This window comes from Bombus flavifrons, chromosome 4, assembly GCF_040668555.2.
Source record: "Bombus flavifrons isolate JBK064 chromosome 4, iyBomFlav1_principal, whole genome shotgun sequence".
NCBI lineage: Eukaryota > Metazoa > Arthropoda > Insecta > Hymenoptera > Apidae > Bombus > Bombus flavifrons.
This window is the reverse complement of record NC_138445.1, coordinates 18,667,294-18,685,994: the sequence shown is the minus strand read 5'-3', so window position 1 is coordinate 18,685,994 and position 18,701 is coordinate 18,667,294. Positions and strand designations below refer to the sequence as shown.

Here is an 18,701-nt window from a genome sequence, read left to right as displayed (position 1 = left end):
TAACGTTTCTACTTGTCAACGATCGTCCCTTTTAGCCGATTCGGATTATCGAATTCCACTGAAATTACGCGACGACTATCGTGATTATAAAAAGGAATTTCAGAAATTTGCTCGTTATTGTTTGGCAGTAGTCGCTGAAAGGACTATTTTATATACCGTGAAGTGGAACGAGTAATCGGTATAGTGCAACTACCAGTTTCTTATAGTTTTAATTTCTTTTTGTTGTACGTATACGGCGTATACAGAAAGTATTTGAATACTATTAATACGTGTTACAAGTATTATATACGAAACTTTCTGAAATTTCATTACCATCGTAACGAGATGAAACCGATTATATCGAGCTAATTTGAAACCAACGCGAACACGCATACCTATAGAAATTATTGTACAAACTATTCGCTACGAACACGTGGCTAATATGAAATTAGCATAGAGCGGAAATAACAATCGTAAACCCAATATCCTAATGGTAAATAATCGAGTGGTTAAATTTTTCGGTGATTTCTGCAAAATGTATGCCCGCGATAATTATCTTGCGATATTTACGTACGTTGCATGTTTTTACATTCGATAAAAATTTTACCGATATAAACGTAACAGTCGCGTTTCGCTATAGCGCTGATGAAATTTCAAAATGTTTCGCGTAGTATATTCGTAACGAGTTTCTACGTGTAAGCGTTGAAATACTTTCGCGAGCCACTCTAGACTACAAAATCCTCGATTAATCGTTTGCTCGCTAATTTAGACGAAATCACCTATTTTTAGATCAGCAGTGCGCGTGCACTTGGATTTTGAAACGGGATCGCCGAGTTACGAACGATTGGAATCCCAACGGGTTCGAACGCTTCTCTCGACAATTTCAAAAAGATCGAAAGATATTCACGAAGCAGGCATTGACAGCGGTCTCGGCGTAATCGCTGCCGCGTCGGTCTCCGATCGTGCATAAACTTTCGCGCATAAATAAAATTACATTTGTTGGCGGACGATCGAGCCGTCGTGCGTCGCGTAGTCTACAAACGGGTCTAACGACCGGTGAGTTTACGCCGCCGTGACTCACTCATCGTATCCTGTTTACGTATCTTGCAGCGCGTCGATCGATTCCGGATGCGGCCTCGCGAAAGCAGCCGAGAAGTCGATACTATTCCGCTTGATGCGGCCGCGACGTAACTCGAATTCCACACGGAGAAAAGCGCGCCTCTATCGTTGGTCAATGCGCGACCGCTTGGTAGCGATGTGCTCGAGTATGCAGCAAGTAGGTTCGAACATTGACCGACTACGTTCGAAACCGCGATAAGTGTATCTCGAAAAAGAAGGAAGCGGCATTTTTCTCTGTCTAAGCTAATAATTTCGTTCGTAATATGCTAATAAATTGATTACGTCGATGTTGCAAAGGTATATGGTATGTAAATAGGACATAGAGCGCTTTTCCGTCTCTTACGAGACGTTGGCCGATCAGTACCCGAAAGAGTATCGATTCGTTCTGATTTCGAAGACGATCAAGGTACGTACTCGCGCGTAGTTAGATGTTGGAAGGCTGTGAGCGCTCGTCCCGAGGTTTGAAAATAGAAGAATTTGAAAAGAATTCTCAACAACTTTATAAAATAAATTGAGTTTTGCTATTGGATTTGATTCGGATTTACAGATACGCGTTTGCGTCGCGTATCCCATTATCGCGTATTACTTGATCCCATCGCTATCGCTTAGTCGGCTACTAGTGAAATCGACACTGTCTTACGATACAGGAAGGGACGAATTGCCCCGATATCAAATAGTTCAACAACCGATACTATCTTAACACCGCTGCTAACTATTCCATATATAACTGTTCTTCCCCTAAAGACAGGAAATTTCGATTTTTCTTTTCATTCGATTGAAATTTTAACTCGAAACGTAAAGTACGTTGCGACTCTGACAACCTCGGTTTCGTCTTTTCTTCCGACTTTAAATTTCGAATAGTTGTCGCACTTAGATTAGACTACTTGTCGCAATTAGATATTAAACGATAATCTTTATAGGCTTTCGAAAGATCGATGAAACGAAGTAACAAATCCTTTCGACTCTTTCTTTTCCGCTACTTTCTGAAGATTATTATTTTCTTTAATCGTTTGAGAAGTAACTCTAACCTTTCGAGCATTCTCTTAGATGAAAAGCGCGGAAACCTTTTCTATTTCTGTAACCGTTAAACACCGTAAAATGATAAAATAACGTATGATCGCACGAATTATAGCTGGCTTTTGGCAAAGATCGATAACCGTTCTCGTAACAGCCGTCAATGTGCCTCTCGTTTAAAGATACGGAACGTAAATTGGTTGTAAATTGTTAAAAATAGGATGGAAAATGTTGAGAAAATCGTGTTTTATTTGGAATTTGGAATTTGAATTCTTTCTTTCTTTGAATACGAAAGGTATTCTTACTTTATATTCTCGTATTTTTGGTAAAAATAATAGTTGCATCGATATTTAGGAGAGTCGGCTGACGTGAAAGTTATTAGGGCTTAAATATTATAACGGAGAATAACGCTTTACGGTGAAATAGAATATCTTCGCCTTACCATTCGCTCGTCGCGGTCGACACGCGTTACCGGCACGGCGTCACGGAAAAGAAGAACGAGGTTTCGCAGAAACGGAACGCACGAACCGCTTAAAACAATAGACCATCCATCGCATACCTCGAACGCGTCGATTGACCGCGTATTTTAAACATGCGTCCAACAATAGTAACGGTGGAAGAATGTTAATTGCAATGATACTTGCGGTGGATGCACGTAATATCGTTTTCGAGACTAGTAATAAACGGTAACAGGTGGAAAAGAGGAAGCACGTTCGGCTCCGCTGATACCAAAGCTTAGATATGGTAGCTTATATTTCTTAGTACTTATAACTATACTATGCTATGTTACTTATCTCGACATTCGACATAGATCGACATTCGTTTTAATTCGATCAATTCAATTTTAATGTTCGATCAAATCGTCAACGTCGAACAAAGTCAAATTCGAACAACGAATAAACACTTGTCTGTTCAATTTTAAATCCCTTCGATTTTAATTCTTCTTTGTTTCATTAAACATTTGCCAATGCCCTTTTTTCCGATAACGGATGTTTTCTTCCGAAGAAGGGTAACTTTCAGCGAGGAAGCAAAGCGAGTCGAAAGTCGTAGCTTAAAATCCACTTTTTCGGATAATTTACGACATTTAGGAAGTCGGAAGGAGATTGGCAAATTTATCGAGAAACGAACACCGTTATACTTTGTTCGAATGTTAAAGGAACGAATTGCGAGGAGATATAACGATAATTACCGATGATTAGCATCGTCGTCAGTTTCGCTATGCTTTGTATCGTAATATCGTAAACGGATATCGTGGATAATGCGAAAGAGAATAGCGACAAAGGGATCGAAGAAGCGTAGAAAACGCGTAAAACGGTTAAGAAAGTCTCGGGTCTTCAACCACCGGAGAAACGTTTCAAACGGGCGTGAATAATAATTAGCCAACAGTGTCCGGTCTACCTCCTTAGGAGCTTCGAGCGAATAAATAATTAAACGTTAACGTAAAACTCGGCGACCGTGGCATTTTTATATCCGTTATTTAAAAGCGGACGTCGAGAAAGAAGCCGGATAACGCGTACTCTCAATAGCGCTCCTATGTGTGCGTTTCATTCTTAAGACCGAACGTATGCTTATAGGTACATGTGGTTTTAGAATTAGTCTCGTTGCGAAATAAAAGTGAAAATCCATATTTTCTCACCTTCGTCCCTTTTTACGCGTGAATAGTTGTATCGTTCATATTACGCTGCCGTTGGTAAATGTGCGGACACTTTGCTCGATTTGTACCAGAAACACGCGAATATTACTAAAATACATGGACTCAATGGGAAGCTGACAGTGAAAAGCAATATTTGACGCCTTCTCGTGGAGTCGGCCCATTTACTAACTCGAAGTTAACGCTTTTAAAAGGACAAATTTTCTATACGGGACGATAAAGACAAGTAACGGTAACGTGACAAATATTTTCTAAAATTTTCTGTCAACTATGCCATTCAGTTTATTATACTCTTTGCGATAAACGAATTTATTTTTAACTCGTCGCATTGGCACTCGCGTACCGTATAAACTTTTAAACGCTTAAATTACTCGATTAAAACTTTATCAACGGCAAGTTGAAATCAAAAATATACCACTTATCCAAGCTTTGTTAATCCATTTCATGTATTATTCGACGAGCGAACGTTACGAGCGTTTCTAGCTGCGATAAAGCAATTTTTTCAATAGGAAAGATTTCTTATTGATATTCGGATCAAGCCGTACGATAGAGTTTCGAGATCGGACGAGTTCGGTCGGACAAGTACGCTCGCGTTTTTGTTTATCTTTTCGCGTTTTCCAAGGTGTTTCGTGGAAATGAAGCGTCGTTGGAGTTTACCGTGAAAGGCGAGTTTGGTATGAAAAGCGAGTTATCGAGCTCCGCCTCGTATCACGTCCTTATTCTATTTGCGCTGAGAATCTCGTCGATTCCGGATGCATAGGATGCAGCCGGTGAAAGTGAGTTCAGGGGCGTAGCCTTGCGACGAGAGATCGAGGAACGGCGACGTTCGAGAGGACGAACAAGTCGAGGGACACGAAAGGAAAGCATGCGACCAAGTCTCCGCTAGTATATTCGTACATACTTTTATTTCGACGCATTTCTAGATACCTACAGATCTATTTAGCGACCTGAAAAGCTTTTCTAAAAGTAAATCATCTTTCTTCCGCGTGTAACGCATATTATTAATAAATTATTTGTATATTACGCGTCGACGGGGTACGATAAAAGATAAATTCTTTACTTGCGTGCATCTAATAATTATAATTTGGCATTTTACGTTCGAACAAAAGCGTACGTACGTTCGTTCCTTTAAAAATGGATAAAATTACATCTTCCGTTGAAAATATAGAAAGTGAAATATAAGGTTGTATAAATACGTCAAAGATTTGGTAAGAATAAAGTTTGCTCGCACAAACGTGAGTATCGTAACGGGCCGAAGAGATAAAGAGAGATTTTAATCGGAACGAATTGCTGAAAGAATATTTATCGTCGCGTGACAACAATATCGGTTTTCGATAAAAGTTACATGTTGGTCTGTGCTGACGTTCCACAGATATCGTAGTTACAGTATGCAAATACTTTAATGGAATACGTCATCTGCAACTAATCGATATACATACATATATTAAAAGCTATTATACATGTACATGAAATACGTAACTATTTCTATTTCTTCCATTTTAGTTAAATTTTGAATTATGTCATTGAAATTTCAGCTGTCAATGAAAATTACAGCTTGAAACGACGAATTATCTCATCCGATTTATTATTTTCACTTTGCAAATACCACGGAGGAAGTAAGTTTTTTTTATTTCAGTTATTTTATTTCAGCCAAGTGGCTTCCATTTGATCGAGACGATGAGTTTTTACAATGGTAGCACGCCGGCGCTCAAAGTTGTTCTTGCTTCGAACACTTTTTCAGAAACACGTCTATTATATATTATATAATATATATTATGTATTATATAATATATATTATATATTATATATTGTGGCAAAATCATAGGAGCAGATTGTCGCGATAGCGCGTTACATTCGATAAAATACTTTGTTCGTATTCGAATAGTTAGAGACGCTTACTCGGAATGATCTCGGAAAACTTCGTTTCACGAACAAACAAGATAATATGTTATTCGAACGATCGTTTTTCAGATATATTATTCGAATAACGTCGACGTAAGATAAATCATTGGTTGCTGCTCAATGGATTAATCGTATACGTAGTTGGCTGTTCTACGTAAACGGGCAAGCATATTGGTATAGTTACAGGAATATCAGCGAGATCGAAAACAGTTTGGAACGTTCACGTACCGAAGAACGAAGAAACGTAAAAGAAGGACAAGAAGACCGGAATAGACGACGGTGATGCAAAGGAGAAATGGCATAGGGAGAGTGAGAGTAACTTGTCCCATTGAATCGATATTAATCTCCCTCCGTATTAGGTAGCGGAACTAACGGCATTGGTATGCAAGACAGTGTGGCCAACAAAAGTGAAAAACGAGAGTAAGCGAATCCCGGTTGCCGCTGTATCGTCGAGAACAATTTCAAAAATTGCACCAGCACGAGAAAGCGAGTAGCCGGAGGTCCGCCAGTGACTCATTGTCACGGGATTCGTTAACTCGCCAGGTGGGAGGCTGGTTGGAACAGAAAATTCACGCGTAGGTGGTGAAAGTGAGTGGTTCGGTGACTTAACGAGACCGTTTTCGCCCGATGCCTGATGCCCGATGCCCGATGCGTCCGCTATCTTTTACGAATTGAATATTTATTAGATTCGGACGCGTTATCTTTCGATTGATTCTATTACCGACAGACGCGTTAGAAAACGAATTATCGCGCAAGTTAAAAGTTTTGCAAGTTACGTATCTTCGTACCGGTTCCCGGGCTCCTCTCGATCGCAGCCGGGACGATCATCGCGGAGGTTTTAGTCGGTTGGAATCCGGCACTACCGCGCCGCTTTTCCCCAGAAGCGGCCTGGTGTCCGTGCGGATTTCCTCCACGTTAATAAAAAAAAAAAAAAAAAAAAAAAAAAGAAAAAGTTACATATTTTCGTGGAATCAAGTACGAGTTCTATGTTCGCGTACAATAGAACAATACGATTTTTACATCTCCGCTTGGTTCACTTCGTGTTCGAACTTTAACTTTTCAATCGAAATTCACAAATATTTGCATTTTGCAACTTGATACACCGTGTTTCACATAACTTGCGACTCGTTCGTTAAATTTGTGTTACAATGATCGAGTTACAAGTATGCGCTGTATGATCTATTTCGTCAGCTGCGTGGCAATTTTATCGAGCAAACTTGAGCGCGTTTTGAACGTAATTGTGAAAGAAAGCATATTCTTATTCCCGTAGAAAGTGCATTCTTCTTCTTCTTCCTCTTCTTCTTGTTCTTCTTCGACAGACCGGTGATCAGCTAAACGGCGGAGCTATTTTTTTTCTTCGTCGCGCAATGACGGTGATAAACGATCCTGCTCTCGCCCGGAGAAATCTTCGATCTATCATTCGCCTCCTTTTCTTTGATTTCCTATTCTTCGATGTTCGCGACGCTCGTATCGGGAAAGGTCGATCCTTGGTGCTTTTACGAGTTACAGTCATAACGTATAGCACTATGACGAGACGTAAAGTGAAACGCTTCGATCCTTATCTTCCTTCCGATGATACACGCTGTTACTACAACGGTGATGGAGAATATAGTTTCATGGTCGAAAGTGTAACGACTTTCAATTTTACGTGGTAATTGGCGAGCAAGTTACAATAGGCGAGAATTTATGAAATATTATACTAATAAGTAGCGATGGGCTTAAAGTATTGTACGTCGCAAGTATAGCGACTGCAAAACGTATTCGCGCGTCGTTTCCAACTGGGTTCACCGATAAGTTTCTTTACTTTTCGCTAGTACGTAATATACCTGTGTTTCGAAGAATATCGTAATTTACAAGAAGGAAAATTAAGGATAACGGATGTGTGTGTCTCTTATCAGAGATTAATCAAAAATCGCTTCTCTTAGGTATCGTTCATAGATAGTTGGAAGAGAAAACGGGTTAAAATAAACGTCCAAGTAGCTGGAAATCGCAGAATGATGCACGATGAATTTTAATAGAACGTGGTTGGAAGGAGCGAAACTTGTGTTAAATCGAAAGATACGAATCTTTTAAAAATACATAACTGGCAAATGTAAGAAGCTTCGCGACGAACTAATAGCATAATGTTACGACGATCGATACGTTCGAAACGTTGCAGAAAGTTTCAAAGATGTAGTACATGTAAAATTACATAAAAAGGAAATTGGTGTTTTTCATATAAAAGTATTAATTACCCGTTCGAACTTTTAACAGAGGATACGAACATCTATTTAATTTCTGTTTCTTTGGTCGTGCCCGTAAAAATATAAATTTGCGTAAAATCGGCAATTTCCTTCCAAATATTGGAACTCTGCGAAGCGAAGCTCGAACGTTGGATTTGATTCGGACGTGTAATTCCATGTTGAAGTTGGTCCCATCGCTACCAATAAGTAGTATAAGTTCTATATCGAGACTGAAAACAATCGAAATATCAGACAATGGAAGAAAGCGTTTCAGCAAGCGTGATCAAAATTTATTAGCCATTGAGGCTTTCGTGATCACGCGTGTGATTCGTTTAGCAATCGGCTAATTGTTCCAGCTTCTTTCTCTGTTTCCTATACGATGACGCAGGTTTGTGTGTGTTACGCGTGAATTACGAATATCGTTACACAAAGGTAGCAGATTTCGTGGCCTCTCGTTCGTAGAACAAACGAAACGGGTTCCCTGATCCATCGCGTGCGATACTTTAGCTAGATTTCCACGTTGTTTTATCGTCCCGCGATTCACGCACGACGAACTGTTAAATATCGCGTTAAACGCTTTATTTTATATCTTTCCACGGTATGTTTGAAACCCGTTTCGATTGAAACGACTACTTGATCCTTCGCAACAAGTACGAAGAGTAGAGATAATGGTCAATTTGTATTCTTTAAATACACTTTCGCCGACTCTACGATAACGTCGATCGTGTTTTTTCCATATCGCTTGATACGAATGCGAAACACATTGTTTCAAATATTTTTTATAAATCTACGATCTTCGGTAGTTTTAACGCGATCAGAAATGTTAAATACGAGATTTGTCATTATTTATTTATGTTGGTTGATTCGACATAAAACTCGCGATATTTGGCACGTCAGACGACGAATTTGTTCTGTTATTTTCTTTATTTTCTCGATCGTTCTCAAATTGCACGATGTTGCGTGTGTGCGCGCGTGTGTAGAAAATGATTGCGAGCACAGAAAACGTCAAACTACTTTCTACCGTTCGCGACGCCCGGATACCGTTAAACGCTAATACTAATATAACGAAAATCGAGGGGCCCCTTTCGAAAGTTCTTTCAGTCGAAAATGAATATCGGCAAAGAAAGTTAAGACACGCCGTTCGAAATATATCTGTTTACTTTTGCAACTTATTACGTTGTTTGTTGTCACCTTTAATTCAAAGTCAATTTCGTTACATCGAAGTAATAAAATAATAATCGGAATGTGGTTGTTATCGTTTATCGATACAATTTTTATTTACGATCTTGTAAATTAATTAGACTGGCAAAAGTAAGCAAGTGGCTGGGTATAAATTTGTCGAGGACGTGTACGAAGTAGAACGATGATAAATACGCGGAAAATTCTTCCTGCCTTAAAATAGTCGCAACTCGAGTTCACTAACCATACATCGAAGCTTTGTGTTTCGATAATTTATGCGTACATTTGCAACATCTCCTCGTAATCTGTACGTCAGTTTGCGAACGAATCGTCCATTTATCGGCACGCTAAACGTGTTAAAAGCGCAGCTTCTTCAGGCGCTATTCGAGGAATACGGCGCCGCTGGCGCTGATACGTCCAGGTTAAAACCGTTCTTTCAGCGATTAGCATATAGGCACACTGACACACTAAGGTCGCGTATCTACGTGCTTTCCTTTTTCTTTTTCCTTTTTCGTTCTTTTTCTTTTTCTTTTTTTTTGCTTTTTTCTTACGATACTTTTGGTAGCGGACAAAGTCTGAAGCAAAGAATTTTGGAGCACGCAGCGCCAGCAGTTTGGCAGAGTGGAATGACAAACAGGTAACCGATCGTGAGCGAGCGGTTGAATTTGCAATAAAACTACACTGGCTCGTGAAAATATTTGAACGTTTAGCATAGGGAACCTTTTGAGAATTATTGTGTTTACCGCGTCGTTCTTTTGTTTGATCATCGTATCGTTATTATCCTTTTAATATGCTAGATGACGCTAAAAACGGATCGTCGTCTTAAAATTCTATCGCGATTTAAATTAAACGTATTCACGTTGCTCATCATCTACCTTAAATATATCTGTTTGCTCGTATCGAGACGCTGTTTCCTTTTTTCAAAGAAGAAGTATTATTATTATCAGCGTGAACGATTTCCGCGAGTTGACCATCTTTTCCATTCTTATGCTACAGTTAGGCGTTTCCATCTACTGATCGACTATTTTACGAACGATTTGTTATAATTATTATAATTTATAACAAATATTTACAATATTTACGATACGGTTATATCTTTTTCTCTACTTTCGAATTTCCGTAGTCGACCAGCATGGGTGCTGAGCAATTTATACGCTACTCTATAGTTTATATATACCAAAGAATATGTACACATATGTATATCCGTTGACAGGTAATAATAATAATCTTAACGCTGATAGTCGGTATTTCCGAATAATATAAATTTCTATTGTAATTACAGGGACATTTTGGTAGAATTCGGTCACCGAAGGTGCTTAAGTTTGAAGTATGCTCTTAAGAACGTACGCCGGAGAAATGTCTACAGTGGTAATGGAATATTATGGAGATGATTTAAACGGGTAAGAGAGCAAGTTCGAGAAAGGTTCGTCAATTGCGACGAACGGGTACGACTTCCACTCCGTTTGAACGTTTGAACGAGCAGTGCGCGCCACGCTGTATTATTTATTAAGGCAAAAAGTTTTGTGCTTAATGATATTTTTCGCAGATATAAATGAATTTGTAACGTACTCGATGTTTAACGGGACGATGAATTTGCTCGCGTTATTGCTTCGAATTGATCCGTAATCGAGAATGCAAATTAATTTCCCACTTTGATCACAGGTGAGAGCACGTTATATACGCGAAATAGGTATTTGAAGAACAAGGACAATAGGAAATTATAACAGTATAACAGAAAACTGATATATAAATGCAGCGATAAACGTAGCCATGTACAGAAAGTATTCTGTTAGCCTCGCTTCGTTCTTTTCATCCGGCAAACGGTGCATAACGTACAAACGTACGTTACAAAGAGACTAAAAATTCCGCAACTGATAATGAAATTCAGACGGCCAAAGACAAAAGGGACGTGTTCGCCACCTCGATAAATCTACCCTACATCTCGTATAGTGGCCTCGTCGGTGCAACGGTAAGTCTTAAAAGGATTCGATCGTCGTTGTCCCAATAAAGATTTATTAGCGAATTATGAATTCATTCTCTCTCTCTCTCTCTCTCTCTCTCTCTCCCCCTCTCTCTTTTCCCCAACACTTTTATATCGCTCTTTGCCAAATTTTTCATCCTTTCTTTTGATCGGTTTTCACCGGACACATACTTTGGTTATCGTCGCGGGCTTCGAGTATCAAGAATCAAGAATCAATGGAACAAACGAGCGTTTCCTTTTCTTCTCTTGCTCGTTTTAACAAAGAATGGAATAAATTTAAACGTTTCCACGCGGTAACGAAGACGACGTAGTACGTGACGAGGTGACGTCAGGGCGAACGAGAAGAAGGAAAAGCGATTCGGTGACCCAAAATTGACAAAGATATCGGCACGGTGCCCGTAGTTTGGTAGAGGTGCACGCCCACGAACCATTGTCTTCGTAATGGCGCGACGCGACGTTCGATCGTGCACGATCGAACCAGCGATCGAGTAATCGAGCACATCCAGGTGTGCCCCCGTTGCGCGTCGTCTTACATCGCGGCGAACTCTCTATCCTACGTGAGCGTTCCGAGGATCGTGGATTCCCAGTGAAGATCACGGGGACGCGCAATTAACCAGTTGATAAACCATGCGCGCATTTTTTCCTTTGCGAGCGTGCATCGTAATTAGCGGACGGTCGGTCAGTCTCGGTCGCTATGCGCCGGGAGAAAGTTGGCTCAAGGTGAACCGTGAGAATGAAATAACGTGGCGCTCGTAGCGTTTCTGGTAGCGGGCTGACCGCTCTATTCCACTCTTTTCTTTCTTCTTTTTTCATCGTTTTCACCGAGGCGGGCCGAATCCTCGACGGGAAGATCGGGCCGTTACGATTAGCCAAATTACGATTCGAACGTAACCGAGTTTACGATACGCTCGACTATCGAGAACGCTTTATGCTAACGTGCCGAGTCTAAAGTAGGAACTTGACCGTGAAAGTGAGCGTGACGAACTATCCTTGTTCAAAAACTGTTCGACCGGTTGCCGACGGCACTATCGATGGTAGCAGATTCTACGTATATTGGAAGAAACATACGGCGTATCAACGGCATACGATAGTACCTGATCCAAATGACTGTCTGTTCGTCCGTACGTTGATTAGTTACGGTAACCGATTACGTACAGCGCTATCTTGAAATTATTTCGAACGAACGCCTTACGTAATTAAACATCGGTAACATGTTTTTACATGGTTTTACCGGATAATCGCGTCTTATATCGAATAAAATTGTCGTTTTCCAAGTCTACGACCGTTTCTCAACACGATTTTCTTGACGTCCGTGTTATTGATTACAACGTTGGCGTACTACTTTTCTCGACGTTTCCTTAAAGCGATACACGACTCCCTATGTAGGTTAATCCGTTTTTGCATAACATTGTCGTTAACTTCTTAAATTCTCGTTGGATCGTCATTGATTTCTAACTATTAGCAATTACATCGCGATAGCCTGCACATCATCTACGTAAAAGGATCTGCGAATTCGTGGCATGGCAGCGACGAATAGCACAGTGCGGTGATAAGCGCGATGAAATTATTATAAAGGCTGATTACGGTAAATTATCGTAGAGTACGATTATTTAATTGGTAATTACCAGAGAACTTTCGAGCTATTATAAAACTACAAAGAGAGATAAAAATCAACGGACGTAATTTCCAATTATAACGTACAAAGTATCTGTTTATGGCGTGTAAAAAGTTGTTCGATCGAGTTATTCAAATATTTATTTGATTTTTAACAGGAAAAAGTGGAACGACAGTTTGAGCTTACGCGCGAATTCGCACGGTTCGCGAGTTGGGAGTACAAACGCGAATCAACCCAAGGATCGGAAACGATTTCGGCGATAGGTAACCTGAGCTTTTCAGGGTGCGACGAGCGCAAGCTCCTCCTCTCTCGATGTGGTTTCGGCAGTGGAAAGTATGCCAGAATTAAATCTTGCGTTCGACTTAATACGAAATGAACGATCGACGGTGCCGTTTGGAAATCGACTGCGAATTGACGGTCGGAACGCTGCTCGAATTCCTACAATTCGGTGGTTCGAAGTGAGAAATCGGTCAAACGCACGGTTGGATTCGATCGGATTCGATCGGATTCGATCGGATTGTTTCACGTACGAGGCACGCGGTGTCTTGGAAATTTCAAGTCCTCCCTCGAAATACCCGATATACCGAGTCGTTTCTAAACGCTCTGTTCATCAGGATATGCGCTATTAACCGAACGAATCGGACATCGAAGGCGAATTTCTCTTCTTCAATATGGATGGCCTTTATTCTCGCCCGTGACCGCTCGTTGTTCGAGAGAAATTTTCTGCCCACGAACTTTGCGAGCAAAGTAAAAGAAAATCCGAAACGGGTGCTTTCTAAGAAAGTAAATGTACGTACGTAGATGTTTGTCGAAACAGCTCAACTTCGAGTTTCGTTTCATCGCGCAACATGAAGTTTGAATTTATACGAGTCGTAAGCGGACGTAATTGCAACGAAGATTTAACAAGTTTTTGTGTATGGTGTAATTGGCGCACAGTCCGTTTCCCCGCACGTTTTTCCTTCCTCGTTCGAGCCAAACGACGAGAACGCACTTAACAGGTAGATAAAATGACTCACTCGTGTTTGAAATAGCGTTATTTGGCGCTATTTGTCCCGCATTATTTCCTTCGATATTTTTTTAACTTGGCTGTGTTCGGTGCCATCAAGCGAGTTTAAACTCGCACAGTCGTACAAATATTGCGATCGGTCGTTCCGATCGGTGAAAAAAAGCGAAAGAAAGCGAAATAAACGAAATAAACGAAATAAACGAAATAAACGAAATAAACGAATTACGGATTGTCTGTTAGCAGTTGTTTCGACTTTTTCCCTTTCCTCGACAGGTTGAATGCGTCAAAAAATCCCTTGTACAATGTCGTAGATCGTTGTTGACCCGACGTCCAGGAAGGACGAGAAAAGGCAATCGTCGAGTATCGTTTTATCGTCGTTATCGGGCTTGCGTACGAGTACGGTGGCTCACGAAACGAGGACTTTAAGAAAATTGTAAAAACTGTTCTCGCAAGAGAATTCTAAGTAAGTTCGTTCGCGTTACGCTACTTGATAACACGTCCTGTCAAGCGTTAACTTTCCAAATTCTATTCGATCGCGCCGTGATATTCTTTCTATGTGCGATTCTCCAAGCAAATTACATCGCGTCAAAGATGGGCAAATATCCGCGCATACTTTGGAGCAGTAGCGTGGATGCGAGGACGACGAGGCAAGATCCGCGTGAAAGCTGAATGCGAGACTCTCGTGAATGGCTGCTGACGTCAACGCTGGCGGAAAAATTGCGCAATTTCACCGTTCCAGCCGGCGCGAAATTCGTTCGCCTGGCTTTCTTGGGGAATCGGAACCGCGACGGAGGCGGGACCCGGAGGAAGAAAAAACGCCGCGCCGGAGAGTCCGGGGAAATTAACGGGGTCGGTGTTCGGAATGCGCGTTAATTAGGATCTAATTTGCGCTCGCGATCCACAAATCGTTGTAATTTCCCCGGAGAAGACGCGCCTACTTACGCGGGAATAATATCTCGAAATTTATCGTTTGCTTTCCGATACGCTTCCGCTATTGTTGCCGTCGTAACTTTCAGCGTTATTCGTCGGTTAAACGTTTTTTGAATATTTCTTGAATGACATTTGCTTATTCTTCGCAGAATCTCGCTTATCTCGATTACGAAATTACGGATCAAAGTATCCGCATCGAGTTCGTTCTTTACGACGGTGCATGTTACTGCATTTGTTTCACGTTTAAACGTTTATTAAACGACCGAAAATGTCCAGGATATACGCGATATGGAAGAATATAGGCGCGCACGTTCAACCCATAAGATGATATATCTATCAACGGATCGCGATAATTATGGCGATAATTATTGCCATTGTCGTAAATAATATCGATATCCTCGCTATGAAACACTCGCCAGGCTCATCTCCTACGCAAACAATCTTCCAAGTATCGTATCTAGGTCGATCCGATAATCCGGATTTCGATTTAGAGTAGGTCTGTACGCATGAAACGCGTTAGAATATTAAATGTCGATTTAGGAACGACGCGCATGACGATGTCTCTTACGTAAATGGGTTATACGAATGTTTCCGCGTAGCTCCGCTTCTATTATAAACGCGTGCTAGCACTTTCCCCTCTAACGACGTCTGCTTGTATCCTTTGACGCTCGGCGTGATTCTTTAATACACGTTTTACGTTTTATTCGTTTTATCGCGTTTAAAGAAATTTACAATTTACACTTTACAATTTATAATTCGTAACTGGTTCCCCGTCAGGTTATAATATCCGTGTTTTTCCAAACAGGATGTAGGGGAAATTTCTATAGAGAATTTTATATATTTTCTCAGCTGAACTTACAGCTTTCTTTTGCCAAAAAGAAATCAAAGGTTTACTTTCTCGCGTTATTTTACTAAACTAAAGTTTACTTTGCTAGAAAGTAGTAAGCTCTGGAAGATAAATTTTACGGTACGAGCGATATTATATAGCCAAAGGAAAGTGGAAAATACGTACGGTGCACGATACGGTTAGCTTGTAAGTGGAAACGACGCGTTACTTATTAGAAATTAATATAAACGATTTGTTTGCTACGTAGATAGCTTTGCTGTAATACGAACGTCCGATCTCTCGCGATCGTTTACACGTTTGCTCGTTTTAATTATCATCGAAACTCGAATTAGCGAGCGAAAGTCGATACGCATCTTTGGATTTCTTGCACGATGATCGACCAGAGTATGCAAAACTACGTATACGTATACGTATATAGCTTTGTAGTATCTTGTCTAAAATCAGACAGCGACCGTGAATGTTGTTGGTTGAGAACTTTCGCTGCTATCTTGACCGTGCTCCACTTCCGGTATTCGAGCGGAGAAGCGAAGAGAGACGGAGAACGGCCGTCTATCGTTTAAGATACAGATACGTATCATGGAAAACTACTTTCTACGATTGGCGATAAAAATATATAAAAACACGCGTGTCGCCTTTGACGATATTTCACTGACATTCATTCGTCGTTCGTAATTGTTCCGATTTTGTACTCGTCACGTACGATCATGTATGACACGATACGATAATTCGATAATTCGATAATTCGATCGTATGCGACGAAGAAAGATTAAACTGGAGTAAGAAATTTGTATATATCTTAAGATGCTGTTGCGGTAAAACGTAACGAGGAATATGTGTAAATTCCGTGTATCGTAAAAAGTAGGTCGAACCGCGTGAAACTTAGATAAACAATTTTATAGGTATTAAGAAAGAGAAGGGTAAAACGTGGGAAAAGAATTTCTTCTAGTTTTCTTCGAAATTTCATATTCTATAATTATATTTGAAGAACTATATTCGAGAATTCATGGAAAACTTTCGCTGATATCCGGTACCTGGTGTGGACTTCCGGTATTCGCGGTAGGCAGAGCGAGACCGCGCGTCATTCTTCGTCGAATGTCGTGTGATTCAACCTCGCTCCGTTTACGTCTCATTGTAGCTCTCTCGGCCGATGATTAAGAAAAAAGAAAGTCGAGCCTACATTCTATAGACGGCGGACAAAGTATTGTCCACGAGGTTGAAAGCATAAAAAACTATCGCTGGACTATCGCTGTCAAGAACGGTTGGTCTCACGTGGCCGTAGGCAAACGAAATTTTCAAACCACCCACCCCTTGCGACTTTTTCGCAGCTTTCTTCCCCGAGAATATAGATAAGAGGATAGACGAAGGAATTGAAATTTTTGCCGCAGGTGACGGTCCCGGCAGATCTGGCGAGGGTTTTTGGTGAAAGCCGACGACCCCGAGAGGGGAGAGTATATAGACTGCGTTTCGTTTCTGGTGAGCTCACAACCAACTTACTCGGCAAACCCGTCGGTGTGTTTTGCCCGTCACGTTTATTAATCCACCTCTCTCCGCTGCCTTTCGTTCATTTGCCCTTCCATTTCGCGAGGATCTCGTGGTCGGGTGTCGTCGTCACCGAACGAGACGAAATCAACGAGAAAATCGACGAGCTGCGACGAGAGAAACGCTCGAGTGCCAAGTGTGTGTGCCAATAGGATTATAATCGGCTGAAACTGCAAGAGGAAAAAGGTTTGTGACAACGTTGTGATCAGTGGTACCCGATGGACAGATTGATACGCTCGTATACACGGTGGTGTCTAATCCGTGATCGTTTTAGTTTCCGTTTAGTTTCCGTTTAGTTTCCGTTTAGTTTCCGAGCATCTTCGAAGGTGACATCTCGAAAGTCTTTTTTCGCACTACACGCGTCAACGATCACCGTTGGAAATCTTTCCAATCGTTCGTGTTTTGTCTGTTTTCTATCATTTGGTGACTCGCGCTTTTGCGTTTCATTCGTTTCCACGCCGGAGAAAAAGACGATCCTCTTCGATAGTTTTCGATTCTGCTCCGTCATTTGGTTAGAAAACGCTCTTCGTTTTCCAAATAATTACGTTGCTTACCTCTGCCTTTTAATCCTTAATTAATGCCTCGTTTTTATCCACTACGATAAAACACGCGCTTCCATTCGCGCGAGCAATCGTTCGTTGGATCGTTTTCTATGAAAATAGCAGGCGTTTTTCTTTTTGCCAACGTTCATCGAACAAAGCCGATCCCTTCTCCTCGTTTCTTGCTTCTTGTCCCCACTCTCTTGGTCTCGCGAACACACGTTGAAAAGGCAAAAGGGTATGTGGGGTAGCGAGTCAGTGTGTCAGCGTTCTCACGTCTCTCTTCGAGGCGTCCTTCCTTCTCCGGGTCTATGCGGAGAATAAGGCCGCGTGTAGGCAGAGAAAGATCTTCGTGCTGGATAACGAAGAGAGAAACGAAGCTGACGCCGGACGATCGCTGGAAAAGGATGGATTCTTCATTCTGAATCTCAGCAGCGCCGTTCAAGCAGCGTTCGTACTCGATCTGACCGCATAGGAGACGAGATTCGCGATAAATGCCGATGATTTAGAGACGTAATTGAGTCCAGTGGTCGACTTTTCAGCGAAGATGAAAACGTTGCTACGCGGATAAACGTTCGTTTCTATTCGAATCGATTACGCGGAAAAATTGGCCGGCAAATTTAATTGATCATCGTACTTTTAGTAAAACGACTAATTACTTGTGATTTATAGCCGGGAAACAGGGCTAAAACCTATCGAACAGTTTTAAGAAACGTACAGATCCTTTTTCCTTGATTCTCCGAGTTTCTTTCCTTCGTTCGTTTCATCGATATCTCTACGTGTAAACTTTTACGTTATATTGCTTAATTTCATTTGTAGATTTTTCCGTGAAAATCAGTTCGAAGGTAGTTGCCGCGAAGCGAGGGAATGCCCGCCACCTGTCGTTCAAGTTCCATGCTGTGTAGTCATTCCGCGGCAGTTGGAACGCCGCCGGATAATTTCGCGGGATCAGCAGAAATACCATCGAAAGCCTTTTGTTTCGTCCCTTTAACAAGCGAGACGAATATTCGTGAAAGTTCCTGGGCAACCGGCCGTGTTCACGCGAGATCAATTTTCCGCGGCGCGATGTTGCCTTAATTTCCCGCTTTCTGCCTCGCCTTGGCAGCGGACTATTCCTCGGAGAAAGAAACATCGGAAAACGAGAAGAAAAAGCACATACGTGTTTAAAATGTATCTCT

General features: G+C 41.2%; 1 protein-coding gene across 11 annotated transcripts in view; it reads left to right on the top strand.

The window, feature by feature from the left end:
• Positions 1–18,701, top strand: part of dyl (transmembrane protein dusky-like) — a 63,752-nt gene that overhangs the window by 16,406 nt on the left and 28,645 nt on the right. For 4 of the 11 annotated variants that reach the window (XM_069110662.1, XM_069110669.1, XM_069110670.1 and 1 more), the window contains exons 3-5: positions 10,349–10,466; positions 10,729–11,035; positions 16,831–17,170. The gene's annotated coding sequence lies outside the window, so the exon portion shown is untranslated. Of the gene's footprint in view, positions 1–9,220; positions 9,704–10,348; positions 11,036–16,830; positions 17,171–17,195; positions 17,378–18,701 lie in introns of those variants that run through there. The other 7 variants (XM_069110671.1, XM_069110663.1, XM_069110666.1 and 4 more) reach the window with 7 other exon arrangements.